The sequence below is a fragment of the Oncorhynchus masou genome, unplaced genomic scaffold, assembly GCF_036934945.1.
Source record: "Oncorhynchus masou masou isolate Uvic2021 unplaced genomic scaffold, UVic_Omas_1.1 unplaced_scaffold_488, whole genome shotgun sequence".
In the NCBI taxonomy this organism is placed as follows: Eukaryota; Metazoa; Chordata; class Actinopteri; order Salmoniformes; family Salmonidae; genus Oncorhynchus; species Oncorhynchus masou.
The window spans coordinates 57,094-80,566 of NW_027011276.1; the positions used below are offsets into that span (position 1 = coordinate 57,094).

The following is a 23,473-nucleotide window of genomic DNA, read 5'->3' on the forward strand; positions in this document are numbered from 1 at the left end:
TTGTGGGGCTGCAAGTTTTCAATTAAAAAACCTACCAGGATCTCATAGTATGCATTTTCCGTAGGTTAGCCATTCGTGAGGAACAAGCGTGCTTATCGACTCCCACCCACTTGTTTCTTACACACAGGACGATTTTAAATTTGACAGTGGAGGAGTGTGTCACTGTAAAATCGAGGTAGGTCCTACCGAGATTTGAACTCGGATCGCAGGATTCAGAGTCCTGAGTGCTAACCATTACACCATAGAACCCTATACAGAGCAATTATTGTAGAGTTCCAATTTTCCTGTAATTTGTACACCGGATAAACAGCAGATAATGAGATTATTGGTTGGCCATGTGAATAATTCAGCACAAAAAATAGATAGGTTCTACCGAGACTTGAACTCGGATCACTGGATTCAAAGTCCAGAGTGCTAACCATTACACCATAGAACCATATTCTAAATCCTCATGGAAATTGAAAAAAAAAATTCTGCGTTTAATTAGAAACAGCAGACTGTCGTTCCTTCACGTGTTGAAAATACTTGCAATTGACAACAATATTTGGACAGCTATATTCTAGTTCCACGAGGCAAATTTATTGACATGGAAGGATCGTCCAAGATTTAAACTCGGATTGTAGGATTCAGAGTCCTGAGTGATAACCTTTTACAGCATAGAACCCTGTACTCAATACTCTGTGACGGGTTCAGATTTTACTGTCCTTGGGTCACCGAAAAAGCAGATCAAATATTTTCTGGACAGAAACGGTATCAACTGGGCTACCCTACCATGTATCCACTTGGAAATCCACATATTTTCAACACGAATGATGTGATGAGTGTGAACAAAATATGAAACATTTTCAGTGCTTTGTGGGGCTGCAAGTTTTCAATTAAAAAACCTACCAGGATCTCATAGTATGCATTTTCCGTAGGTTAGCCATTCGTGAGGAACAAGCGTGCTTATCGACTCCCACCCACTTGTTTCTTACACACAGGACGATTTTAAATTTGACAGTGGAGGAGTATGTCACTGTAAAATCGAGGTAGGTCCTACCGAGATTTGAACTCGGATCGCAGGATTCAGAGTCCTGAGTGCTAACCATTACACCATAGAACCCTATACAGAGCAATTATTGTAGAGTTCCAATTTTCCTGTAATTTGTACACCGGATAAACAGCAGATAATGAGATTATTGGTTGGCCATGTGAATAATTCAGCACAAAAAATAGATAGGTTCTACCGAGACTTGAACTCGGATCACTGGATTCAAAGTCCAGAGTGCTAACCATTACACCATAGAACCATATTCTAAATCCTCATGGAAATTGAAAAAAAAAAATTCTGCGTTTAATTAGAAACAGCAGACTGTCGTTCCTTCACGTGTTGAAAATACTTGCAATTGACAACAATATTTGGACAGCTATATTCTAGTTCCACGAGGCAAATTTATTGACATGGAAGGATCGTCCAAGATTTAAACTCGGATTGTAGGATTCAGAGTCCTGAGTGATAACCTTTACAGCATAGAACCCTGTACTCAATACTCTGTGACGGGTTCAGATTTTACTGTCCTTGGGTCACCGAAAAAGCAGATCAAATATTTTCTGGACAGAAACGGTATCAACTGGGCTACCCTACCATGTATCCACTTGGAAATCCACATATTTTCAACACGAATGATGTGATGAGTGTGAACAAAATATGAAACATTTTCAGTGCTTTGTGGGGCTGCAAGTTTTCAATTAAAAAACCTACCAGGATCTCATAGTATGCATTTTCCGTAGGTTAGCCATTCGTGAGGAACAAGCGTGCTTATCGACTCCCACCCACTTGTTTCTTACACACAGGACGATTTTAAATTTGACAGTGGAGGAGTGTGTCACTGTAAAATCGAGGTAGGTCCTACCGAGATTTGAACTCGGATCGCAGGATTCAGAGTCCTGAGTGCTAACCATTACACCATAGAACCCTATACAGAGCAATTATTGTAGAGTTCCAATTTTCCTGTAATTTGTACACCGGATAAACAGCAGATAATGAGATTATTGGTTGGCCATGTGAATAATTCAGCACAAAAAATAGATAGGTTCTACCGAGACTTGAACTCGGATCACTGGATTCAAAGTCCAGAGTGCTAACCATTACACCATAGAACCATATTCTAAATCCTCATGGAAATTGAAAAAAAAAAAATTCTGCGTTTAATTAGAAACAGCAGACTGTCGTTCCTTCACGTGTTGAAAATACTTGCAATTGACAACAATATTTGGACAGCTATATTCTAGTTCCACGAGGCAAATTTATTGACATGGAAGGATCGTCCAAGATTTAAACTCGGATTGTAGGATTCAGAGTCCTGAGTGATAACCTTTACAGCATAGAACCCTGTACTCAATACTCTGTGACGGGTTCAGATTTTACTGTCCTTGGGTCACCGAAAAAGCAGATCAAATATTTTCTGGACAGAAACGGTATCAACTGGGCTACCCTACCATGTATCCACTTGGAAATCCACATATTTTCAACACGAATGATGTGATGAGTGTGAACAAAATATGAAACATTTTCAGTGCTTTGTGGGGCTGCAAGTTTTCAATTAAAAAACCTACCAGGATCTCATAGTATGCATTTTCCGTAGGTTAGCCATTCGTGAGGAACAAGCGTGCTTATCGACTCCCACCCACTTGTTTCTTACACACAGGACGATTTTAAATTTGACAGTGGAGGAGTATGTCACTGTAAAATCGAGGTAGGTCCTACCGAGATTTGAACTCGGATCGCAGGATTCAGAGTCCTGAGTGCTAACCATTACACCATAGAACCCTATACAGAGCAATTATTGTAGAGTTCCAATTTTCCTGTAATTTGTACACCGGATAAACAGCAGATAATGAGATTATTGGTTGGCCATGTGAATAATTCAGCACAAAAAATAGATAGGTTCTACCGAGACTTGAACTCGGATCACTGGATTCAAAGTCCAGAGTGCTAACCATTACACCATAGAACCATATTCTAAATCCTCATGGAAATTGAAAAAAAAAAATTCTGCGTTTAATTAGAAACAGCAGACTGTCGTTCCTTCACGTGTTGAAAATACTTGCAATTGACAACAATATTTGGACAGCTATATTCTAGTTCCACGAGGCAAATTTATTGACATGGAAGGATCGTCCAAGATTTAAACTCGGATTGTAGGATTCAGAGTCCTGAGTGATAACCTTTACAGCATAGAACCCTGTACTCAATACTCTGTGACGGGTTCAGATTTTACTGTCCTTGGGTCACCGAAAAAGCAGATCAAATATTTTCTGGACAGAAACGGTATCAACTGGGCTACCCTACCATGTATCCACTTGGAAATCCACATATTTTCAACACGAATGATGTGATGAGTGTGAACAAAATATGAAACATTTTCAGTGCTTTGTGGGGCTGCAAGTTTTCAATTAAAAAACCTACCAGGATCTCATAGTATGCATTTTCCGTAGGTTAGCCATTCGTGAGGAACAAGCGTGCTTATCGACTCCCACCCACTTGTTTCTTACACACAGGACGATTTTAAATTTGACAGTGGAGGAGTGTGTCACTGTAAAATCGAGGTAGGTCCTACCGAGATTTGAACTCGGATCGCAGGATTCAGAGTCCTGAGTGCTAACCATTACACCATAGAACCCTATACAGAGCAATTATTGTAGAGTTCCAATTTTCCTGTAATTTGTACACCGGATAAACAGCAGATAATGAGATTATTGGTTGGCCATGTGAATAATTCAGCACAAAAAATAGATAGGTTCTACCGAGACTTGAACTCGGATCACTGGATTCAAAGTCCAGAGTGCTAACCATTACACCATAGAACCATATTCTAAATCCTCATGGAAATTGAAAAAAAAAAATTCTGCGTTTAATTAGAAACAGCAGACTGTCGTTCCTTCACGTGTTGAAAATACTTGCAATTGACAACAATATTTGGACAGCTATATTCTAGTTCCACGAGGCAAATTTATTGACATGGAAGGATCGTCCAAGATTTAAACTCGGATTGTAGGATTCAGAGTCCTGAGTGATAACCTTTACAGCATAGAACCCTGTACTCAATACTCTGTGACGGGTTCAGATTTTACTGTCCTTGGGTCACCGAAAAAGCAGATCAAATATTTTCTGGACAGAAACGGTATCAACTGGGCTACCCTACCATGTATCCACTTGGAAATCCACATATTTTCAACACGAATGATGTGATGAGTGTGAACAAAATATGAAACATTTTCAGTGCTTTGTGGGGCTGCAAGTTTTCAATTAAAAAACCTACCAGGATCTCATAGTATGCATTTTCCGTAGGTTAGCCATTCGTGAGGAACAAGCGTGCTTATCGACTCCCACCCACTTGTTTCTTACACACAGGACGATTTTAAATTTGACAGTGGAGGAGTATGTCACTGTAAAATCGAGGTAGGTCCTACCGAGATTTGAACTCGGATCGCAGGATTCAGAGTCCTGAGTGCTAACCATTACACCATAGAACCCTATACAGAGCAATTATTGTAGAGTTCCAATTTTCCTGTAATTTGTACACCGGATAAACAGCAGATAATGAGATTATTGGTTGGCCATGTGAATAATTCAGCACAAAAAATAGATAGGTTCTACCGAGACTTGAACTCAGATCACTGGATTCAAAGTCCAGAGTGCTAACCATTACACCATAGAACCATATTCTAAATCCTCATGGAAATTGAAAAAAAAAAATTCTGCGTTTAATTAGAAACAGCAGACTGTCGTTCCTTCACGTGTTGAAAATACTTGCAATTGACAACAATATTTGGACAGCTATATTCTATTCCACGAGGCAAATTTATTGACAGTTCCCAATTTTCCAGAGTCCTGAGTGCTAACCATTACACCATAGAACCCTATACAGAGCAATTATTGTAGAGTTCCAATTTTCCTGTAATTTGTATAAACAGCAGATAATGAGATTATTGGTTGGCCATGTGAATAATTCAGCACAAAAAATAGATAGTTCTACCGAGACTTGAACTCGGATCACTGGATTCAAAGTCCAGAGTGCTAACCATTACACCATAGAACCATATTCTAAATCCTCATGGAAATTGAAAAAAAAAAAATTCTAAATTTCTGCGTTTAATTAGAAACAGCAGACTGTCGTTCCTTCACGTGTTGAAAATACTTGCAATTGACAACAATATTTGGACAGCTATATTCTAGTTCCACGAGGCAAATTTATTGACATGGAAGGATCGTCCAAGATTTAAACTCGGATTGTAGGATTCAGAGTCCTGAGTGATAACCTTTACAGCATAGAACCCTGTACTCAATACTCTGTGACGGGTTCAGATTTTACTGTCCTTGGGTCACCGAAAAAGCAGATCAAATATTTTCTGGACAGAAACGGTATCAACTGGGCTACCCTACCATGTATCCACTTGGAAATCCACATATTTTCAACACGAATGATGTGATGAGTGTGAACAAAATATGAAACATTTTCAGTGCTTTGTGGGGCTGCAAGTTTTCAATTAAAAAACCTACCAGGATCTCATAGTATGCATTTTCCGTAGGTTAGCCATTCGTGAGGAACAAGCGTGCTTATCGACTCCCACCCACTTGTTTCTTACACACAGGACGATTTTAAATTTGACAGTGGAGGAGTGTGTCACTGTAAAATCGAGGTAGGTCCTACCGAGATTTGAACTCGGATCGCAGGATTCAGAGTCCTGAGTGCTAACCATTACACCATAGAACCCTATACAGAGCAATTATTGTAGAGTTCCAATTTTCCTGTAATTTGTACACCGGATAAACAGCAGATAATGAGATTATTGGTTGGCCATGTGAATAATTCAGCACAAAAAATAGATAGGTTCTACCGAGACTTGAACTCGGATCACTGGATTCAAAGTCCAGAGTGCTAACCATTACACCATAGAACCATATTCTAAATCCTCATGGAAATTGAAAAAAAAAAAATTCTGCGTTTAATTAGAAACAGCAGACTGTCGTTCCTTCACGTGTTGAAAATACTTGCAATTGACAACAATATTTGGACAGCTATATTCTAGTTCCACGAGGCAAATTTATTGACATGGAAGGATCGTCCAAGATTTAAACTCGGATTGTAGGATTCAGAGTCCTGAGTGATAACCTTTACAGCATAGAACCCTGTACTCAATACTCTGTGACGGGTTCAGATTTTACTGTCCTTGGGTCACCGAAAAAGCAGATCAAATATTTTCTGGACAGAAACGGTATCAACTGGGCTACCCTACCATGTATCCACTTGGAAATCCACATATTTTCAACACGAATGATGTGATGAGTGTGAACAAAATATGAAACATTTTCAGTGCTTTGTGGGGCTGCAAGTTTTCAATTAAAAAACCTACCAGGATCTCATAGTATGCATTTTCCGTAGGTTAGCCATTCGTGAGGAACAAGCGTGCTTATCGACTCCCACCCACTTGTTTCTTACACACAGGACGATTTTAAATTTGACAGTGGAGGAGTATGTCACTGTAAAATCGAGGTAGGTCCTACCGAGATTTGAACTCGGATCGCAGGATTCAGAGTCCTGAGTGCTAACCATTACACCATAGAACCCTATACAGAGCAATTATTGTAGAGTTCCAATTTTCCTGTAATTTGTACACCGGATAAACAGCAGATAATGAGATTATTGGTTGGCCATGTGAATAATTCAGCACAAAAAATAGATAGGTTCTACCGAGACTTGAACTCGGATCACTGGATTCAAAGTCCAGAGTGCTAACCATTACACCATAGAACCATATTCTAAATCCTCATGGAAATTGAAAAAAAAAAATTCTGCGTTTAATTAGAAACAGCAGACTGTCGTTCCTTCACGTGTTGAAAATACTTGCAATTGACAACAATATTTGGACAGCTATATTCTAGTTCCACGAGGCAAATTTATTGACATGGAAGGATCGTCCAAGATTTAAACTCGGATTGTAGGATTCAGAGTCCTGAGTGATAACCTTTACAGCATAGAACCCTGTACTCAATACTCTGTGACGGGTTCAGATTTTACTGTCCTTGGGTCACCGAAAAAGCAGATCAAATATTTTCTGGACAGAAACGGTATCAACTGGGCTACCCTACCATGTATCCACTTGGAAATCCACATATTTTCAACACGAATGATGTGATGAGTGTGAACAAAATATGAAACATTTTCAGTGCTTTGTGGGGCTGCAAGTTTTCAATTAAAAAACCTACCAGGATCTCATAGTATGCATTTTCCGTAGGTTAGCCATTCGTGAGGAACAAGCGTGCTTATCGACTCCCACCCACTTGTTTCTTACACACAGGACGATTTTAAATTTGACAGTGGAGGAGTATGTCACTGTAAAATCGAGGTAGGTCCTACCGAGATTTGAACTCGGATCGCAGGATTCAGAGTCCTGAGTGCTAACCATTACACCATAGAACCCTATACAGAGCAATTATTGTAGAGTTCCAATTTTCCTGTAATTTGTACACCGGATAAACAGCAGATAATGAGATTATTGGTTGGCCATGTGAATAATTCAGCACAAAAAATAGATAGGTTCTACCGAGACTTGAACTCGGATCACTGGATTCAAAGTCCAGAGTGCTAACCATTACACCATAGAACCATATTCTAAATCCTCATGGAAATTGAAAAAAAAAATTCTGCGTTTAATTAGAAACAGCAGACTGTCGTTCCTTCACGTGTTGAAAATACTTGCAATTGACAACAATATTTGGACAGCTATATTCTAGTTCCACGAGGCAAATTTATTGACATGGAAGGATCGTCCAAGATTTAAACTCGGATTGTAGGATTCAGAGTCCTGAGTGATAACCTTTACAGCATAGAACCCTGTACTCAATACTCTGTGACGGGTTCAGATTTTACTGTCCTTGGGTCACCGAAAAAGCAGATCAAATATTTTCTGGACAGAAACGGTATCAACTGGGCTACCCTACCATGTATCCACTTGGAAATCCACATATTTTCAACACGAATGATGTGATGAGTGTGAACAAAATATGAAACATTTTCAGTGCTTTGTGGGGCTGCAAGTTTTCAATTAAAAAACCTACCAGGATCTCATAGTATGCATTTTCCGTAGGGTTAGCCATTCGTGAGGAACAAGCGTGCTTATCGACTCCCACCCACTTGTTTCTTACACACAGGACGATTTTAAATTTGACAGTGGAGGAGTATGTCACTGTAAAATCGAGGTAGGTCCTACCGAGATTTGAACTCGGATCGCAGGATTCAGAGTCCTGAGTGCTAACCATTACACCATAGAACCCTATACAGAGCAATTATTGTAGAGTTCCAATTTTCCTGTAATTTGTACACCGGATAAACAGCAGATAATGAGATTATTGGTTGGCCATGTGAATAATTCAGCACAAAAAATAGATAGGTTCTACCGAGACTTGAACTCGGATCACTGGATTCAAAGTCCAGAGTGCTAACCATTACACCATAGAACCATATTCTAAATCCTCATGGAAATTGAAAAAAAAAAATTCTGCGTTTAATTAGAAACAGCAGACTGTCGTTCCTTCACGTGTTGAAAATACTTGCAATTGACAACAATATTTGGACAGCTATATTCTAGTTCCACGAGGCAAATTTATTGACATGGAAGGATCGTCCAAGATTTAAACTCGGATTGTAGGATTCAGAGTCCTGAGTGATAACCTTTACAGCATAGAACCCTGTACTCAATACTCTGTGACGGGTTCAGATTTTACTGTCCTTGGGTCACCGAAAAAGCAGATCAAATATTTTCTGGACAGAAACGGTATCAACTGGGCTACCCTACCATGTATCCACTTGGAAATCCACATATTTTCAACACGAATGATGTGATGAGTGTGAACAAAATATGAAACATTTTCAGTGCTTTGTGGGGCTGCAAGTTTTCAATTAAAAAACCTACCAGGATCTCATAGTATGCATTTTCCGTAGGTTAGCCATTCGTGAGGAACAAGCGTGCTTATCGACTCCCACCCACTTGTTTCTTACACACAGGACGATTTTAAATTTGACAGTGGAGGAGTATGTCACTGTAAAATCGAGGTAGGTCCTACCGAGATTTGAACTCGGATCGCAGGATTCAGAGTCCTGAGTGCTAACCATTACACCATAGAACCCTATACAGAGCAATTATTGTAGAGTTCCAATTTTCCTGTAATTTGTACACCGGATAAACAGCAGATAATGAGATTATTGGTTGGCCATGTGAATAATTCAGCACAAAAAATAGATAGGTTCTACCGAGACTTGAACTCGGATCACTGGATTCAAAGTCCAGAGTGCTAACCATTACACCATAGAACCATATTCTAAATCCTCATGGAAATTGAAAAAAAAAATTCTGCGTTTAATTAGAAACAGCAGACTGTCGTTCCTTCACGTGTTGAAAATACTTGCAATTGACAACAATATTTGGACAGCTATATTCTAGTTCCACGAGGCAAATTTATTGACATGGAAGGATCGTCCAAGATTTAAACTCGGATTGTAGGATTCAGAGTCCTGAGTGATAACCTTTACAGCATAGAACCCTGTACTCAATACTCTGTGACGGGTTCAGATTTTACTGTCCTTGGGTCACCGAAAAAGCAGATCAAATATTTTCTGGCCAGAAACGGTATCAACTGGGCTACCCTACCATGTATCCACTTGGAAATCCACATATTTTCAACACGAATGATGTGATGAGTGTGAACAAAATATGAAACATTTTCAGTGCTTTGTGGGGCTGCAAGTTTTCAATTAAAAAACCTACCAGGATCTCATAGTATGCATTTTCCGTAGGTTAGCCATTCGTGAGGAACAAGCGTGCTTATCGACTCCCACCCACTTGTTTCTTACACACAGGACGATTTTAAATTTGACAGTGGAGGAGTGTGTCACTGTAAAATCGAGGTAGGTCCTACCGAGATTTGAACTCGGATCGCAGGATTCAGAGTCCTGAGTGCTAACCATTACACCATAGAACCCTATACAGAGCAATTATTGTAGAGTTCCAATTTTCCTGTAATTTGTACACCGGATAAACAGCAGATAATGAGATTATTGGTTGGCCATGTGAATAATTCAGCACAAAAAATAGATAGGTTCTACCGAGACTTGAACTCGGATCACTGGATTCAAAGTCCAGAGTGCTAACCATTACACCATAGAACCATATTCTAAATCCTCATGGAAATTGAAAAAAAAAATTCTGCGTTTAATTAGAAACAGCAGACTGTCGTTCCTTCACGTGTTGAAAATACTTGCAATTGACAACAATATTTGGACAGCTATATTCTAGTTCCACGAGGCAAATTTATTGACATGGAAGGATCGTCCAAGATTTAAACTCGGATTGTAGGATTCAGAGTCCTGAGTGATAACCTTTACAGCATAGAACCCTGTACTCAATACTCTGTGACGGGTTCAGATTTTACTGTCCTTGGGTCACCGAAAAAGCAGATCAAATATTTTCTGGCCAGAAACGGTATCAACTGGGCTACCCTACCATGTATCCACTTGGAAATCCACATATTTTCAACACGAATGATGTGATGAGTGTGAACAAAATATGAAACATTTTCAGTGCTTTGTGGGGCTGCAAGTTTTCAATTAAAAAACCTACCAGGATCTCATAGTATGCATTTTCCGTAGGTTAGCCATTCGTGAGGAACAAGCGTGCTTATCGACTCCCACCCACTTGTTTCTTACACACAGGACGATTTTAAATTTGACAGTGGAGGAGTGTGTCACTGTAAAATCGAGGTAGGTCCTACCGAGATTTGAACTCGGATCGCAGGATTCAGAGTCCTGAGTGCTAACCATTACACCATAGAACCCTATACAGAGCAATTATTGTAGAGTTCCAATTTTCCTGTAATTTGTACACCGGATAAACAGCAGATAATGAGATTATTGGTTGGCCATGTGAATAATTCAGCACAAAAAATAGATAGGTTCTACCGAGACTTGAACTCGGATCACTGGATTCAAAGTCCAGAGTGCTAACCATTACACCATAGAACCATATTCTAAATCCTCATGGAAATTGAAAAAAAAAAAATTCTGCGTTTAATTAGAAACAGCAGACTGTCGTTCCTTCACGTGTTGAAAATACTTGCAATTGACAACAATATTTGGACAGCTATATTCTAGTTCCACGAGGCAAATTTATTGACATGGAAGGATCGTCCAAGATTTAAACTCGGATTGTAGGATTCAGAGTCCTGAGTGATAACCTTTACAGCATAGAACCCTGTACTCAATACTCTGTGACGGGTTCAGATTTTACTGTCCTTGGGTCACCGAAAAAGCAGATCAAATATTTTCTGGACAGAAACGGTATCAACTGGGCTACCCTACCATGTATCCACTTGGAAATCCACATATTTTCAACACGAATGATGTGATGAGTGTGAACAAAATATGAAACATTTTCAGTGCTTTGTGGGGCTGCAAGTTTTCAATTAAAAAACCTACCAGGATCTCATAGTATGCATTTTCCGTAGGTTAGCCATTCGTGAGGAACAAGCGTGCTTATCGACTCCCACCCACTTGTTTCTTACACACAGGACGATTTTAAATTTGACAGTGGAGGAGTATGTCACTGTAAAATCGAGGTAGGTCCTACCGAGATTTGAACTCGGATCGCAGGATTCAGAGTCCTGAGTGCTAACCATTACACCATAGAACCCTATACAGAGCAATTATTGTAGAGTTCCAATTTTCCTGTAATTTGTACACCGGATAAACAGCAGATAATGAGATTATTGGTTGGCCATGTGAATAATTCAGCACAAAAAATAGATAGGTTCTACCGAGACTTGAACTCGGATCACTGGATTCAAAGTCCAGAGTGCTAACCATTACACCATAGAACCATATTCTAAATCCTCATGGAAATTGAAAAAAAAAAATTCTGCGTTTAATTAGAAACAGCAGACTGTCGTTCCTTCACGTGTTGAAAATACTTGCAATTGACAACAATATTTGGACAGCTATATTCTAGTTCCACGAGGCAAATTTATTGACATGGAAGGATCGTCCAAGATTTAAACTCGGATTGTAGGATTCAGAGTCCTGAGTGATAACCTTTACAGCATAGAACCCTGTACTCAATACTCTGTGACGGGTTCAGATTTTACTGTCCTTGGGTCACCGGAAAAAGCAGATCAAATATTTTCTGGCCAGAAACGGTATCAACTGGGCTACCCTACCATGTATCCACTTGGAAATCCACATATTTTCAACACGAATGATGTGATGAGTGTGAACAAAATATGAAACATTTTCAGTGCTTTGTGGGGCTGCAAGTTTTCAATTAAAAAACCTACCAGGATCTCATAGTATGCATTTTCCGTAGGTTAGCCATTCGTGAGGAACAAGCGTGCTTATCGACTCCCACCCACTTGTTTCTTACACACAGGACGATTTTAAATTTGACAGTGGAGGAGTGTGTCACTGTAAAATCGAGGTAGGTCCTACCGAGATTTGAACTCGGATCGCAGGATTCAGAGTCCTGAGTGCTAACCATTACACCATAGAACCCTATACAGAGCAATTATTGTAGAGTTCCAATTTTCCTGTAATTTGTACACCGGATAAACAGCAGATAATGAGATTATTGGTTGGCCATGTGAATAATTCAGCACAAAAAATAGATAGGTTCTACCGAGACTTGAACTCGGATCACTGGATTCAAAGTCCAGAGTGCTAACCATTACACCATAGAACCATATTCTAAATCCTCATGGAAATTGAAAAAAAAAAAATTCTGCGTTTAATTAGAAACAGCAGACTGTCGTTCCTTCACGTGTTGAAAATACTTGCAATTGACAACAATATTTGGACAGCTATATTCTAGTTCCACGAGGCAAATTTATTGACATGGAAGGATCGTCCAAGATTTAAACTCGGATTGTAGGATTCAGAGTCCTGAGTGATAACCTTTACAGCATAGAACCCTGTACTCAATACTCTGTGACGGGTTCAGATTTTACTGTCCTTGGGTCACCGGAAAAAGCAGATCAAATATTTTCTGGCCAGAAACGGTATCAACTGGGCTACCCTACCATGTATCCACTTGGAAATCCACATATTTTCAACACGAATGATGTGATGAGTGTGAACAAAATATGAAACATTTTCAGTGCTTTGTGGGGCTGCAAGTTTTCAATTAAAAAACCTACCAGGATCTCATAGTATGCATTTTCCGTAGGTTAGCCATTCGTGAGGAACAAGCGTGCTTATCGACTCCCACCCACTTGTTTCTTACACACAGGACGATTTTAAATTTGACAGTGGAGGAGTGTGTCACTGTAAAATCGAGGTAGGTCCTACCGAGATTTGAACTCGGATCGCAGGATTCAGAGTCCTGAGTGCTAACCATTACACCATAGAACCCTATACAGAGCAATTATTGTAGAGTTCCAATTTTCCTGTAATTTGTACACCGGATAAACAGCAGATAATGAGATTATTGGTTGGCCATGTGAATAATTCAGCACAAAAAATAGATAGGTTCTACCGAGACTTGAACTCGGATCACTGGATTCAAAGTCCAGAGTGCTAACCATTACACCATAGAACCATATTCTAAATCCTCATGGAAATTGAAAAAAAAAATTCTGCGTTTAATTAGAAACAGCAGACTGTCGTTCCTTCACGTGTTGAAAATACTTGCAATTGACAACAATATTTGGACAGCTATATTCTAGTTCCACGAGGCAAATTTATTGACATGGAAGGATCGTCCAAGATTTAAACTCGGATTGTAGGATTCAGAGTCCTGAGTGATAACCTTTACAGCATAGAACCCTGTACTCAATACTCTGTGACGGGTTCAGATTTTACTGTCCTTGGGTCACCGAAAAAGCAGATCAAATATTTTCTGGCCAGAAACGGTATCAACTGGGCTACCCTACCATGTATCCACTTGGAAATCCACATATTTTCAACACGAATGATGTGATGAGTGTGAACAAAATATGAAACATTTTCAGTGCTTTGTGGGGCTGCAAGTTTTCAATTAAAAAACCTACCAGGATCTCATAGTATGCATTTTCCGTAGGTTAGCCATTCGTGAGGAACAAGCGTGCTTATCGACTCCCACCCACTTGTTTCTTACACACAGGACGATTTTAAATTTGACAGTGGAGGAGTGTGTCACTGTAAAATCGAGGTAGGTCCTACCGAGATTTGAACTCGGATCGCAGGATTCAGAGTCCTGAGTGCTAACCATTACACCATAGAACCCTATACAGAGCAATTATTGTAGAGTTCCAATTTTCCTGTAATTTGTACACCGGATAAACAGCAGATAATGAGATTATTGGTTGGCCATGTGAATAATTCAGCACAAAAAATAGATAGGTTCTACCGAGACTTGAACTCGGATCACTGGATTCAAAGTCCAGAGTGCTAACCATTACACCATAGAACCATATTCTAAATCCTCATGGAAATTGAAAAAAAAATTCTGCGTTTAATTAGAAACAGCAGACTGTCGTTCCTTCACGTGTTGAAAATACTTGCAATTGACAACAATATTTGGACAGCTATATTCTAGTTCCACGAGGCAAATTTATTGACATGGAAGGATCGTCCAAGATTTAAACTCGGATTGTAGGATTCAGAGTCCTGAGTGATAACCTTTACAGCATAGAACCCTGTACTCAATACTCTGTGACGGGTTCAGATTTTACTGTCCTTGGGTCACCGGAAAAAGCAGATCAAATATTTTCTGGCCAGAAACGGTATCAACTGGGCTACCCTACCATGTATCCACTTGGAAATCCACATATTTTCAACACGAATGATGTGATGAGTGTGAACAAAATATGAAACATTTTCAGTGCTTTGTGGGGCTGCAAGTTTTCAATTAAAAAACCTACCAGGATCTCATAGTATGCATTTTCCGTAGGTTAGCCATTCGTGAGGAACAAGCGTGCTTATCGACTCCCACCCACTTGTTTCTTACACACAGGACGATTTTAAATTTGACAGTGGAGGAGTGTGTCACTGTAAAATTGAGGTAGGTCCTACCGAGATTTGAACTCGGATCGCAGGATTCAGAGTCCTGAGTGCTAACCATTACACCATAGAACCCTATACAGAGCAATTATTGTAGAGTTCCAATTTTCCTGTAATTTGTACACCGGATAAACAGCAGATAATGAGATTATTGGTTGGCCATGTGAATAATTCAGCACAAAAAATAGATAGGTTCTACCGAGACTTGAACTCGGATCACTGGATTCAAAGTCCAGAGTGCTAACCATTACACCATAGAACCATATTCTAAATCCTCATGGAAATTGAAAAAAAAAATTCTGCGTTTAATTAGAAACAGCAGACTGTCGTTCCTTCACGTGTTGAAAATACTTGCAATTGACAACAATATTTGGACAGCTATATTCTAGTTCCACGAGGCAAATTTATTGACATGGAAGGATCGTCCAAGATTTAAACTCGGATTGTAGGATTCAGAGTCCTGAGTGATAACCTTTACAGCATAGAACCCTGTACTCAATACTCTGTGACGGGTTCAGATTTTACTGTCCTTGGGTCACCGGAAAAAGCAGATCAAATATTTTCTGGCCAGAAACGGTATCAACTGGGCTACCCTACCATGTATCCACTTGGAAATCCACATATTTTCAACACGAATGATGTGATGAGTGTGAACAAAATATGAAACATTTTCAGTGCTTTGTGGGGCTGCAAGTTTTCAATTAAAAAACCTACCAGGATCTCATAGTATGCATTTTCCGTAGGTTAGCCATTCGTGAGGAACAAGCGTGCTTATCGACTCCCACCCACTTGTTTCTTACACACAGGACGATTTTAAATTTGACAGTGGAGGAGTGTGTCACTGTAAAATCGAGGTAGGTCCTACCGAGATTTGAACTCGGATCGCAGGATTCAGAGTCCTGAGTGCTAACCATTACACCATAGAACCCTATACAGAGCAATTATTGTAGAGTTCCAATTTTCCTGTAATTTGTACACCGGATAAACAGCAGATAATGAGATTATTGGTTGGCCATGTGAATAATTCAGCACAAAAAATAGATAGGTTCTACCGAGACTTGAACTCGGATCACTGGATTCAAAGTCCAGAGTGCTAACCATTACACCATAGAACCATATTCTAAATCCTCATGGAAATTGAAAAAAAAAATTCTGCGTTTAATTAGAAACAGCAGACTGTCGTTCCTTCACGTGTTGAAAATACTTTCAATTGACAACAATATTTGGACAGCTATATTCTAGTTCCACGAGGCAAATTTATTGACATGGAAGGATCGTCCAAGATTTAAACTCGGATTGTAGGATTCAGAGTCCTGAGTGATAACCTTTACAGCATAGAACCCTGTACTCAATACTCTGTGACGGGTTCAGATTTTACTGTCCTTGGGTCACCGGAAAAACAGATCAAATATTTTCTGGCCAGAAACGGTATCAACTGGGCTACCCTACCATGTATCCACTTGGAAATCCACATATTTTCAACACGAATGATGTGATGAGTGTGAACAAAATATGAAACATTTTCAGTGCTTTGTGGGGCTGCAAGTTTTCAATTAAAAAACTTACCAGGATCTCCTAGTATGCATTTTCCGTAGGTTAGCCATTCGTGAGGAACAAGCGTGCTTATCGACTCCCACCCACTTGTTTCTTACACACATGACGATTTTAAATTTGACAGTGGAGGAGTGTGTCACTGTAAAATCGAGGTAGGTCCTACCGAGATTTGAACTCAGATCACAGGATTCAGAGTCCTGAGTGCTAACCATTACACCATAGAACCCTATACAGAGTAATTTATGTAGAGTTCCAATTTTCCTGTCATTTGTACACCGGATAAACAGCAGATGATGAGATTATTGGTTGGCCATGTGAATAATTCAGCACAAAAAATAGATAGGTTCTACCGAGACTTGAACTCGGATCACTGGATTCAAAGTCCAGAGTGCTAACCATTACACCATAGAACCATATTCTAAATCCTCATGGAAATTGAAAAAAAAAAATTCTGCGTTTAATTAGAAACAGCAGACTGTCGTTCCTTCACGTGTTGAAAATACTTTCAATTGACAACAATATTTGGACAGCTATATTCTAGTTCCACGAGGCAAATTTATTGACATGGTAGGATCGTCCAAGATTTAAACTCGGATTGTAGGATTCAGAGTCCTGAGTGATAACCTTTACAGCATAGAACCCTGTACTCAATACTCTGTGACGGGTTCAGATTTTACTGTCCTTGGGTCACCGGAAAAACAGATCAAATATTTTCTGGCCAGAAACGGTATCAACTGGGCTACCCTACCATGTATCCACTTGGAAATCCACATATTTTCAACACGAATGATGTGATGAGTGTGAACAAAATATGAAACATTTTCAGTGCTTTGTGGGGCTGCAAGTTTTCAATTAAAAAACTTACCAGGATCTCCTAGTATGCATTTTCCGTAGGTTAGCCATTCGTGAGGAACAAGCGTGCTTATCGACTCCCACACACTTGTATTCTTACACACATGACGATTTTAAATTTGACAAGGGAGGAGTGTGTCACTGCAAAATCAAGGTAGGTCCTACCGAGATTTGAACTCGGATCGCAGGATTCAGAGTCCTGAGTGCTAACCATTACACCATAGAACCCTATACAGAGTAATTTTTGTAGGGTTCCAATTTTCCTGTCATTTGTACACCGGATAAACAGCAGATGATGAGATTATTGGTTGGCCATGTGAATAATTCAGCACAAAAAAAATAGAAAGGTTCTACCGAGACTTGAACTCGGATCACTGGATTCAAAGTCCAGAGTGCTAACCATTACACCATAGAACCATATTCTAAATCCTCATGGAAATTGAAAAAAAAAATTCTGCGTTTAATTAGAAACAGCAGACTGTCGTTCCTTCACGTGTTGAAAATACTTTCAATTGACAACAATATTTGGACAGCTATATTCTAGTTCCACGAGGCAAATTTATTGACATGGTAGGATCGTCCAAGATTTAAACTCGGATTGTAGGATTCAGAGTCCTGAGTGATAACCTTTACAGCATAGAACCCTGTACTCAATACTCTGTGACGGGTTCAGATTTTACTGTCCTTGGGTCACCGGAAAAACATCAAATATTTTCTGGCCAGAAACGGTATCAACTGGGCTACCCTACCATGTATCCACTTGGAAATCCACATATTTTCAACACGAATGATGTGATGAGTGTGAACAAAATATGAAACATTTTCAGTGCTTTGTGGGGCTGCAAGTTTTCAATTAAAAAACTTACCAGGATCTCCTAGTATGCATTTTCCGTAGGTTAGCCATTCGTGAGGAACAAGCGTGCTTATCGACTCTCACCCACTTGTTTCTTACACACATGACGATTTTAAATTTGACAGGGGAGGAGTGTGTCACTGCAAAATCAAGGTAGGTCCTACCGAGATTTGAACTCGGATCGCAGGATTCAGAGTCCTGAGTGCTAACCATTACACCATAGAACCCTATACAGAGTAATTTTTGTAGGGTTCCAATTTTCCTGTCATTTGTACACCGGATAAACAGCAGATGATGAGATTATTGGTTGGCCATGTGAATAATTCAGCACAAAAAAATAGAAAGGTTCTACCGAGACTTGAACTCGGATCACTGGATTCAAAGTCCAGAGTGCTAACCATTACACCATAGAACCATATTCTAAATCCTCATGGAAATTGAAAAAAAAAAATTCTGCGTTTAATTAGAAACAGCAGACTGTCGTTCCTTCACGTGTTGAAAATACTTTCAATTGACAACAATATTTGGACAGCTATATTCTAGTTCCACGAGGCAAATTTATTGACATGGTAGGATCGTCCAAGATTTAAACTCGGATTGTAGGATTCAGAGTCCTGAGTGATAACCTTTACAGCATAGAACCCTGTACTCAATACTCTGTGACGGGTTCAGATTTTACTGTCCTTGGGTCACCGGAAAAACAGATCAAATATTTTCTGGCCAGAAACGGTATCAACTGGGCTACCCTACCATGTATCCACTTGGAAATCCACATATTTTCAACACGAATGATGTGATGAGTGTGAACAAGATATGAAACATTTTCTGTGCTTTGTGGGGCTGCAAGTTTTCAATTAAAAAACTTACCAGGATCTCCTAGTATGCATTTTCCGTAGGTTAGCCATTCGTGAGGAACAAGCGTGCTTATCGACTCCCACACACTTGTATTCTTACACACATGACGATTTTAAATTTGACAAGGGAGGAGTGTGTCACTGCAAAATTAAGGTAGGTCCTACCGAGATTTGAACTCGGATTGTAGGATTCAGAGCCCTGAGTGCTAACCTTTACAGCATAGAACACTGTACTCAATACTCTGTGACGGGTTCAGATTTTACTGTCCTTGGGTCACCGGAAAAACATCAAATATTTTCTGGCCAGAAACGGTATCAACTGGGCTACCCTACCATGTATCCACTTGGAAATCCACATATTTTCAACACGAATGATGTGATGAGTGTGAACAAGATATGAAACATTTTCAGTGCTTTGTGGGGCTGCAAGTTTTCAATTAAAAAACTTACCAGGATCTCCTAGTATGCATTTTCCGTAGGTTAGCCATTCGTGAGGAACAAGCGTGCTTATCGACTCTCACCCACTTGTTTCTTACACACATGACGATTTTAAATTTGACAGGGAGGAGTGTGTCACTGCAAAATCAAGGTAGGTCCTACCGAGATTTGAACTCGGATCGCAGGATTCAGAGTCCTGAGTGCTAACCATTACACCATAGAACCCTATACAGAGTAATTTTTGTAGGGTTCCAATTTTCCTGTCATTTGTACACCGGATAAACAGCAGATGATGAGATTATTGGTTGGCCATGTGAATAATTCAGCACAAAAAAATAGAGAGGTTCTACCGAGACTTGAACTCGGATCACTGGATTCAAAGTCCAGAGTGCTAACCATTACACCATAGAACCATATTCTAAATCCTCATGGAAATTGAAAAAAAAAAAATTCTGCGTTTAATTAGAAACAGCAGACTGTCGTTCCTTCACGTGTTGAAAATACTTTCAATTGACAACAATATTTGGACAGCTATATTCTAGTTCCACGAGGCAAATTTATTGACATGGTAGGATCGTCCAAGATTTAAACTCGGATTGTAGGATTCAGAGTCCTGAGTGATAACCTTTACAGCATAGAACCCTGTACTCAATACTCTGTGACGGGTTCAGATTTTACTGTCCTTGGGTCACCGGAAAAACAGATCAAATATTTTCTGGCCAGAAACGGTATCAACTGGGCTACCCTACCATGTATCCACTTGGAAATCCACATATTTTCAACACGAATGATGTGATGAGTGTGAACAAAATATGAAACATTTTCAGTGCTTTGTGGGGCTGCAAGTTTTCAATTAAAAAACTTACCAGGATCTCCTAGTATGCATTTTCCGTAGGTTAGCCATTCGTGAGGAACAAGCGTGCTTATCGACTCTCACCCACTTGTTTCTTACACACATGACGATTTTAAATTTGACAGGGGAGGAGTGTGTCACTGCAAAATCAAGGTAGGTCCTACCGAGATTTGAACTCGGATCGCAGGATTCAGAGTCCTGAGTGCTAACCATTACACCATAGAACCCTATACAGAGTAATTTTTGTAGGGTTCCAATTTTCCTGTCATTTGTACACCGGATAAACAGCAGATGATGAGATTATTGGTTGGCCATGTGAATAATTCAGCACAAAAAAATAGAAAGGTTCTACCAAGACTTGAACTCGGATCACTGTATTCAAAGTCCAGAGTGCTAACCACTACACCATATTCAAAATACTCATGGAAATTGAACAAAAAAAAAATTCTGCATTTAATTAGAAACAGCAGACTGTCGTTCCTTCACGTGTTGAAAATACTTTCAATTGATAACAATATTTGGACAGCTATATTCTAGTTCCACGAGGCAAATTTATTGACATGGTAGGATCGTCCAAGATTTAAACTCGGATTGTAGGATTCAGAGTCCTGAGTGATAACCTTTACAGCATAGAACCCTGTACTCAATACTCTGTGACGGGTTCAGATTTTACTGTCCTTGGGTCACCGGAAAAACAGATCAAATATTTTCTGGCCAGAAACGGTATCAACTGGGCTACCCTACCATGTATCCACTTGGAAATCCACATATTTTCAACACGAATGATGTGATGAGTGTGAACAAAATATGAAACATTTTCAGTGCTTTGTGGGGCTGCAAGTTTTCAATTAAAAAACTTACCAGGATCTCCTAGTATGCATTTTCCGTAGGTTAGCCATTCGTGAGGAACAAGCGTGCTTATCGACTCTCACCCACTTGTTTCTTACACACATGACGATTTTAAATTTGACAGGGGAGGAGTGTGTCACTGCAAAATCAAGGTAGGTCCTACCGAGATTTGAACTCGGATCGCAGGATTCAGAGTCCTGAGTGCTAACCATTACACCATAGAACCCTATACAGAGTAATTTTTGTAGGGTTCCAATTTTCCTGTCATTTGTACACCGGATAAACAGCAGATGATGAGATTATTGGTTGGCCATGTGAATAATTCAGCACAAAAAAATAGAAAGGTTCTACCGAGACTTGAACTCAGATCACTGGATTCAAAGTCCAGAGTGCTAACCATTACACCATAGAACCATATTCTAAATCCTCATGGAAATTGAAAAAAAAAATTCTGCGTTTAATTAGAAACAGCAGACTGTCGTTCCTTCACGTGTTGAAAATACTTTCAATTGACAACAATATTTGGACAGCTATATTCTAGTTCCACGAGGCAAATTTATTGACATGGTAGGATCGTCCAAGATTTAAACTCGGATTGTAGGATTCAGAGTCCTGAGTGATAACCTTTACAGCATAGAACCCTGTACTCAATACTCTGTGACGGGTTCAGATTTTACTGTCCTTGGGTCACCGGAAAAACAGATCAAATATTTTCTGGCCAGAAACGGTATCAACTGGGCTACCCTACCATGTATCCACTTGGAAATCCACGTATTTTCAACACGAATGATGTGATGAGTGTGAACAAAATATGAAACATTTTCAGTGCTTTGTGGGGCTGCAAGTTTTCAATTAAAAAACTTACCAGGATCTCCTAGTATGCATTTTCCGTAGGTTAGCCATTCGTGAGGAACAAGCGTGCTTATCGACTCCCCCACACTTGTATTCTTACACACATGACGATTTTAAATTTGACAAGGGAGGAGTGTGTCACTGCAAAATTAAGGTAGGTCCTACCGAGATTTGAACTCGGATCGCAGGATTCAGAGTCCTGAGTGCTAACCTTTACAGCATAGAACACTGTACTCAATACTCTGTGATGGGTTCAGATTTTACTGTCCTTGGGTCACCGGAAAAACAGATCAAATATTTTCTGGCCAGAAACGGTATCAACTGGGCTACCCTACCATGTATCCACTTGGAAATCCACATATTTTCAACACGAATGATGTGATGAGTGTGAACAAAATATGAAACATTTTCAGTGCTTTGTGGGGCTGCAAGTTTTCAATTAAAAAACTTACCAGGATCTCCTAGTATGCATTTTCCGTAGGTTAGCCATTCGTGAGGAACAAGCGTGCTTATCGACTCTCACCCACTTGTTTCTTACACACATGACGATTTTAAATTTGACAAGGGAGGAGTGTGTCACTGCAAAATCAAGGTAGGTCCTACCGAGATTTGAACTCGGATCGCAGGATTCAGAGTCCTGAGTGCTAACCATTACACCATAGAACCCTATACAGAGTAAATTTTGTAGGGTTCCAATTTTCCTGTCATTTGTACACCGGATAAACAGCAGATGATGAGATTATTGGTTGGCCATGTGAATAATTCAGCACAAAAAAATAGAGAGGTTCTACCGAGACTTGAACTCGGATCACTGGATTCAAAGTCCAGAGTGCTAACCATTACACCATAGAACCATATTCTAAATCCTCATGGAAATTGAAAAAAAAAATTCTGCGTTTAATTAGAAACAGCAGACTGTCGTTCCTTCACGTGTTGAAAATACTTTCAATTGACAACAATATTTGGACAGCTATATTCTAGTTCCACGAGGCAAATTTATTGACATGGTAGGATCGTCCAAGATTTAATCTCGGATTGTAGGATTCAGAGTCCTGAGTGATAACCTTTACAGCATAGAACCCTGTACTCAATACTCTGTGACGGGTTCAGATTTTACTGTCCTTGGGTCACCGGAAAAACAGATCAAATATTTTCTGGCCAGAAACGGTATCAACTGGGCTACCCTACCATGTATCCACTTGGAAATCCACATATTTTCAACACGAAAACACATATTCTCCAACCCTGGAGAGATACAGTCACCCACCAACCCTGGAGAGATACAGTCACCCACCAACCCTGG

The 23,473-nt window shown here is 39.7% G+C and overlaps 52 non-coding genes across 52 annotated transcripts; all 52 read right to left on the reverse strand.

Annotated features, from left to right (window-relative positions):
- Window positions 1–177: 177 nt before the first annotated feature.
- Window positions 178–249, reverse strand: trnaq-cug (transfer RNA glutamine (anticodon CUG)). The gene has a single exon. It is a non-coding gene; the product is annotated as a tRNA-Gln (tRNA).
- A 115-nt stretch (window positions 250–364) lies between these two features.
- Window positions 365–436, reverse strand: trnaq-uug (transfer RNA glutamine (anticodon UUG)). The gene has a single exon. It is a non-coding gene; the product is annotated as a tRNA-Gln (tRNA).
- Window positions 437–1,030: 594 nt separating this feature from the next.
- On the reverse strand, window positions 1,031–1,102 carry trnaq-cug (transfer RNA glutamine (anticodon CUG)). The gene has a single exon. It is a non-coding gene; the product is annotated as a tRNA-Gln (tRNA).
- Window positions 1,103–1,217: 115 nt separating this feature from the next.
- trnaq-uug (transfer RNA glutamine (anticodon UUG)) lies at window positions 1,218–1,289 on the reverse strand. Its single transcript has one exon. It is a non-coding gene; the product is annotated as a tRNA-Gln (tRNA).
- Window positions 1,290–1,883: 594 nt separating this feature from the next.
- On the reverse strand, window positions 1,884–1,955 carry trnaq-cug (transfer RNA glutamine (anticodon CUG)). Its single transcript has one exon. It is a non-coding gene; the product is annotated as a tRNA-Gln (tRNA).
- A 115-nt stretch (window positions 1,956–2,070) lies between these two features.
- trnaq-uug (transfer RNA glutamine (anticodon UUG)) lies at window positions 2,071–2,142 on the reverse strand. The gene has a single exon. It is a non-coding gene; the product is annotated as a tRNA-Gln (tRNA).
- A 595-nt stretch (window positions 2,143–2,737) lies between these two features.
- On the reverse strand, window positions 2,738–2,809 carry trnaq-cug (transfer RNA glutamine (anticodon CUG)). The gene has a single exon. It is a non-coding gene; the product is annotated as a tRNA-Gln (tRNA).
- Window positions 2,810–2,924: 115 nt separating this feature from the next.
- trnaq-uug (transfer RNA glutamine (anticodon UUG)) lies at window positions 2,925–2,996 on the reverse strand. The gene has a single exon. It is a non-coding gene; the product is annotated as a tRNA-Gln (tRNA).
- Window positions 2,997–3,590: 594 nt separating this feature from the next.
- trnaq-cug (transfer RNA glutamine (anticodon CUG)) lies at window positions 3,591–3,662 on the reverse strand. The gene has a single exon. It is a non-coding gene; the product is annotated as a tRNA-Gln (tRNA).
- Window positions 3,663–3,777: 115 nt separating this feature from the next.
- On the reverse strand, window positions 3,778–3,849 carry trnaq-uug (transfer RNA glutamine (anticodon UUG)). The gene has a single exon. It is a non-coding gene; the product is annotated as a tRNA-Gln (tRNA).
- A 594-nt stretch (window positions 3,850–4,443) lies between these two features.
- Window positions 4,444–4,515, reverse strand: trnaq-cug (transfer RNA glutamine (anticodon CUG)). Its single transcript has one exon. It is a non-coding gene; the product is annotated as a tRNA-Gln (tRNA).
- A 115-nt stretch (window positions 4,516–4,630) lies between these two features.
- Window positions 4,631–4,702, reverse strand: trnaq-uug (transfer RNA glutamine (anticodon UUG)). The gene has a single exon. It is a non-coding gene; the product is annotated as a tRNA-Gln (tRNA).
- Window positions 4,703–5,009: 307 nt separating this feature from the next.
- On the reverse strand, window positions 5,010–5,081 carry trnaq-uug (transfer RNA glutamine (anticodon UUG)). Its single transcript has one exon. It is a non-coding gene; the product is annotated as a tRNA-Gln (tRNA).
- A 603-nt stretch (window positions 5,082–5,684) lies between these two features.
- trnaq-cug (transfer RNA glutamine (anticodon CUG)) lies at window positions 5,685–5,756 on the reverse strand. The gene has a single exon. It is a non-coding gene; the product is annotated as a tRNA-Gln (tRNA).
- Window positions 5,757–5,871: 115 nt separating this feature from the next.
- On the reverse strand, window positions 5,872–5,943 carry trnaq-uug (transfer RNA glutamine (anticodon UUG)). The gene has a single exon. It is a non-coding gene; the product is annotated as a tRNA-Gln (tRNA).
- Window positions 5,944–6,538: 595 nt separating this feature from the next.
- Window positions 6,539–6,610, reverse strand: trnaq-cug (transfer RNA glutamine (anticodon CUG)). The gene has a single exon. It is a non-coding gene; the product is annotated as a tRNA-Gln (tRNA).
- A 115-nt stretch (window positions 6,611–6,725) lies between these two features.
- On the reverse strand, window positions 6,726–6,797 carry trnaq-uug (transfer RNA glutamine (anticodon UUG)). Its single transcript has one exon. It is a non-coding gene; the product is annotated as a tRNA-Gln (tRNA).
- A 594-nt stretch (window positions 6,798–7,391) lies between these two features.
- Window positions 7,392–7,463, reverse strand: trnaq-cug (transfer RNA glutamine (anticodon CUG)). The gene has a single exon. It is a non-coding gene; the product is annotated as a tRNA-Gln (tRNA).
- Window positions 7,464–7,578: 115 nt separating this feature from the next.
- On the reverse strand, window positions 7,579–7,650 carry trnaq-uug (transfer RNA glutamine (anticodon UUG)). Its single transcript has one exon. It is a non-coding gene; the product is annotated as a tRNA-Gln (tRNA).
- A 594-nt stretch (window positions 7,651–8,244) lies between these two features.
- Window positions 8,245–8,316, reverse strand: trnaq-cug (transfer RNA glutamine (anticodon CUG)). Its single transcript has one exon. It is a non-coding gene; the product is annotated as a tRNA-Gln (tRNA).
- Window positions 8,317–8,431: 115 nt separating this feature from the next.
- trnaq-uug (transfer RNA glutamine (anticodon UUG)) lies at window positions 8,432–8,503 on the reverse strand. The gene has a single exon. It is a non-coding gene; the product is annotated as a tRNA-Gln (tRNA).
- A 594-nt stretch (window positions 8,504–9,097) lies between these two features.
- trnaq-cug (transfer RNA glutamine (anticodon CUG)) lies at window positions 9,098–9,169 on the reverse strand. Its single transcript has one exon. It is a non-coding gene; the product is annotated as a tRNA-Gln (tRNA).
- Window positions 9,170–9,284: 115 nt separating this feature from the next.
- On the reverse strand, window positions 9,285–9,356 carry trnaq-uug (transfer RNA glutamine (anticodon UUG)). Its single transcript has one exon. It is a non-coding gene; the product is annotated as a tRNA-Gln (tRNA).
- Window positions 9,357–9,949: 593 nt separating this feature from the next.
- Window positions 9,950–10,021, reverse strand: trnaq-cug (transfer RNA glutamine (anticodon CUG)). Its single transcript has one exon. It is a non-coding gene; the product is annotated as a tRNA-Gln (tRNA).
- A 115-nt stretch (window positions 10,022–10,136) lies between these two features.
- On the reverse strand, window positions 10,137–10,208 carry trnaq-uug (transfer RNA glutamine (anticodon UUG)). Its single transcript has one exon. It is a non-coding gene; the product is annotated as a tRNA-Gln (tRNA).
- Window positions 10,209–10,801: 593 nt separating this feature from the next.
- Window positions 10,802–10,873, reverse strand: trnaq-cug (transfer RNA glutamine (anticodon CUG)). The gene has a single exon. It is a non-coding gene; the product is annotated as a tRNA-Gln (tRNA).
- Window positions 10,874–10,988: 115 nt separating this feature from the next.
- trnaq-uug (transfer RNA glutamine (anticodon UUG)) lies at window positions 10,989–11,060 on the reverse strand. The gene has a single exon. It is a non-coding gene; the product is annotated as a tRNA-Gln (tRNA).
- A 595-nt stretch (window positions 11,061–11,655) lies between these two features.
- trnaq-cug (transfer RNA glutamine (anticodon CUG)) lies at window positions 11,656–11,727 on the reverse strand. The gene has a single exon. It is a non-coding gene; the product is annotated as a tRNA-Gln (tRNA).
- A 115-nt stretch (window positions 11,728–11,842) lies between these two features.
- On the reverse strand, window positions 11,843–11,914 carry trnaq-uug (transfer RNA glutamine (anticodon UUG)). Its single transcript has one exon. It is a non-coding gene; the product is annotated as a tRNA-Gln (tRNA).
- Window positions 11,915–12,509: 595 nt separating this feature from the next.
- trnaq-cug (transfer RNA glutamine (anticodon CUG)) lies at window positions 12,510–12,581 on the reverse strand. Its single transcript has one exon. It is a non-coding gene; the product is annotated as a tRNA-Gln (tRNA).
- Window positions 12,582–12,696: 115 nt separating this feature from the next.
- Window positions 12,697–12,768, reverse strand: trnaq-uug (transfer RNA glutamine (anticodon UUG)). The gene has a single exon. It is a non-coding gene; the product is annotated as a tRNA-Gln (tRNA).
- Window positions 12,769–13,364: 596 nt separating this feature from the next.
- trnaq-cug (transfer RNA glutamine (anticodon CUG)) lies at window positions 13,365–13,436 on the reverse strand. The gene has a single exon. It is a non-coding gene; the product is annotated as a tRNA-Gln (tRNA).
- A 115-nt stretch (window positions 13,437–13,551) lies between these two features.
- Window positions 13,552–13,623, reverse strand: trnaq-uug (transfer RNA glutamine (anticodon UUG)). The gene has a single exon. It is a non-coding gene; the product is annotated as a tRNA-Gln (tRNA).
- Window positions 13,624–14,216: 593 nt separating this feature from the next.
- On the reverse strand, window positions 14,217–14,288 carry trnaq-cug (transfer RNA glutamine (anticodon CUG)). Its single transcript has one exon. It is a non-coding gene; the product is annotated as a tRNA-Gln (tRNA).
- Window positions 14,289–14,403: 115 nt separating this feature from the next.
- On the reverse strand, window positions 14,404–14,475 carry trnaq-uug (transfer RNA glutamine (anticodon UUG)). Its single transcript has one exon. It is a non-coding gene; the product is annotated as a tRNA-Gln (tRNA).
- A 593-nt stretch (window positions 14,476–15,068) lies between these two features.
- On the reverse strand, window positions 15,069–15,140 carry trnaq-cug (transfer RNA glutamine (anticodon CUG)). The gene has a single exon. It is a non-coding gene; the product is annotated as a tRNA-Gln (tRNA).
- A 115-nt stretch (window positions 15,141–15,255) lies between these two features.
- On the reverse strand, window positions 15,256–15,327 carry trnaq-uug (transfer RNA glutamine (anticodon UUG)). Its single transcript has one exon. It is a non-coding gene; the product is annotated as a tRNA-Gln (tRNA).
- A 594-nt stretch (window positions 15,328–15,921) lies between these two features.
- On the reverse strand, window positions 15,922–15,993 carry trnaq-cug (transfer RNA glutamine (anticodon CUG)). Its single transcript has one exon. It is a non-coding gene; the product is annotated as a tRNA-Gln (tRNA).
- Window positions 15,994–16,108: 115 nt separating this feature from the next.
- trnaq-uug (transfer RNA glutamine (anticodon UUG)) lies at window positions 16,109–16,180 on the reverse strand. Its single transcript has one exon. It is a non-coding gene; the product is annotated as a tRNA-Gln (tRNA).
- Window positions 16,181–16,773: 593 nt separating this feature from the next.
- Window positions 16,774–16,845, reverse strand: trnaq-cug (transfer RNA glutamine (anticodon CUG)). Its single transcript has one exon. It is a non-coding gene; the product is annotated as a tRNA-Gln (tRNA).
- Window positions 16,846–16,960: 115 nt separating this feature from the next.
- Window positions 16,961–17,032, reverse strand: trnaq-uug (transfer RNA glutamine (anticodon UUG)). Its single transcript has one exon. It is a non-coding gene; the product is annotated as a tRNA-Gln (tRNA).
- A 595-nt stretch (window positions 17,033–17,627) lies between these two features.
- trnaq-cug (transfer RNA glutamine (anticodon CUG)) lies at window positions 17,628–17,699 on the reverse strand. Its single transcript has one exon. It is a non-coding gene; the product is annotated as a tRNA-Gln (tRNA).
- Window positions 17,700–17,816: 117 nt separating this feature from the next.
- On the reverse strand, window positions 17,817–17,888 carry trnaq-uug (transfer RNA glutamine (anticodon UUG)). Its single transcript has one exon. It is a non-coding gene; the product is annotated as a tRNA-Gln (tRNA).
- Window positions 17,889–18,479: 591 nt separating this feature from the next.
- trnaq-cug (transfer RNA glutamine (anticodon CUG)) lies at window positions 18,480–18,551 on the reverse strand. Its single transcript has one exon. It is a non-coding gene; the product is annotated as a tRNA-Gln (tRNA).
- Window positions 18,552–18,667: 116 nt separating this feature from the next.
- Window positions 18,668–18,739, reverse strand: trnaq-uug (transfer RNA glutamine (anticodon UUG)). The gene has a single exon. It is a non-coding gene; the product is annotated as a tRNA-Gln (tRNA).
- Window positions 18,740–19,769: 1,030 nt separating this feature from the next.
- On the reverse strand, window positions 19,770–19,841 carry trnaq-cug (transfer RNA glutamine (anticodon CUG)). Its single transcript has one exon. It is a non-coding gene; the product is annotated as a tRNA-Gln (tRNA).
- Window positions 19,842–19,957: 116 nt separating this feature from the next.
- trnaq-uug (transfer RNA glutamine (anticodon UUG)) lies at window positions 19,958–20,029 on the reverse strand. Its single transcript has one exon. It is a non-coding gene; the product is annotated as a tRNA-Gln (tRNA).
- A 595-nt stretch (window positions 20,030–20,624) lies between these two features.
- trnaq-cug (transfer RNA glutamine (anticodon CUG)) lies at window positions 20,625–20,696 on the reverse strand. The gene has a single exon. It is a non-coding gene; the product is annotated as a tRNA-Gln (tRNA).
- Window positions 20,697–21,472: 776 nt separating this feature from the next.
- trnaq-cug (transfer RNA glutamine (anticodon CUG)) lies at window positions 21,473–21,544 on the reverse strand. Its single transcript has one exon. It is a non-coding gene; the product is annotated as a tRNA-Gln (tRNA).
- A 116-nt stretch (window positions 21,545–21,660) lies between these two features.
- trnaq-uug (transfer RNA glutamine (anticodon UUG)) lies at window positions 21,661–21,732 on the reverse strand. Its single transcript has one exon. It is a non-coding gene; the product is annotated as a tRNA-Gln (tRNA).
- Window positions 21,733–22,764: 1,032 nt separating this feature from the next.
- trnaq-cug (transfer RNA glutamine (anticodon CUG)) lies at window positions 22,765–22,836 on the reverse strand. Its single transcript has one exon. It is a non-coding gene; the product is annotated as a tRNA-Gln (tRNA).
- Window positions 22,837–22,952: 116 nt separating this feature from the next.
- trnaq-uug (transfer RNA glutamine (anticodon UUG)) lies at window positions 22,953–23,024 on the reverse strand. The gene has a single exon. It is a non-coding gene; the product is annotated as a tRNA-Gln (tRNA).
- Between the last annotated feature and the right edge of the window lie 449 nt (window positions 23,025–23,473).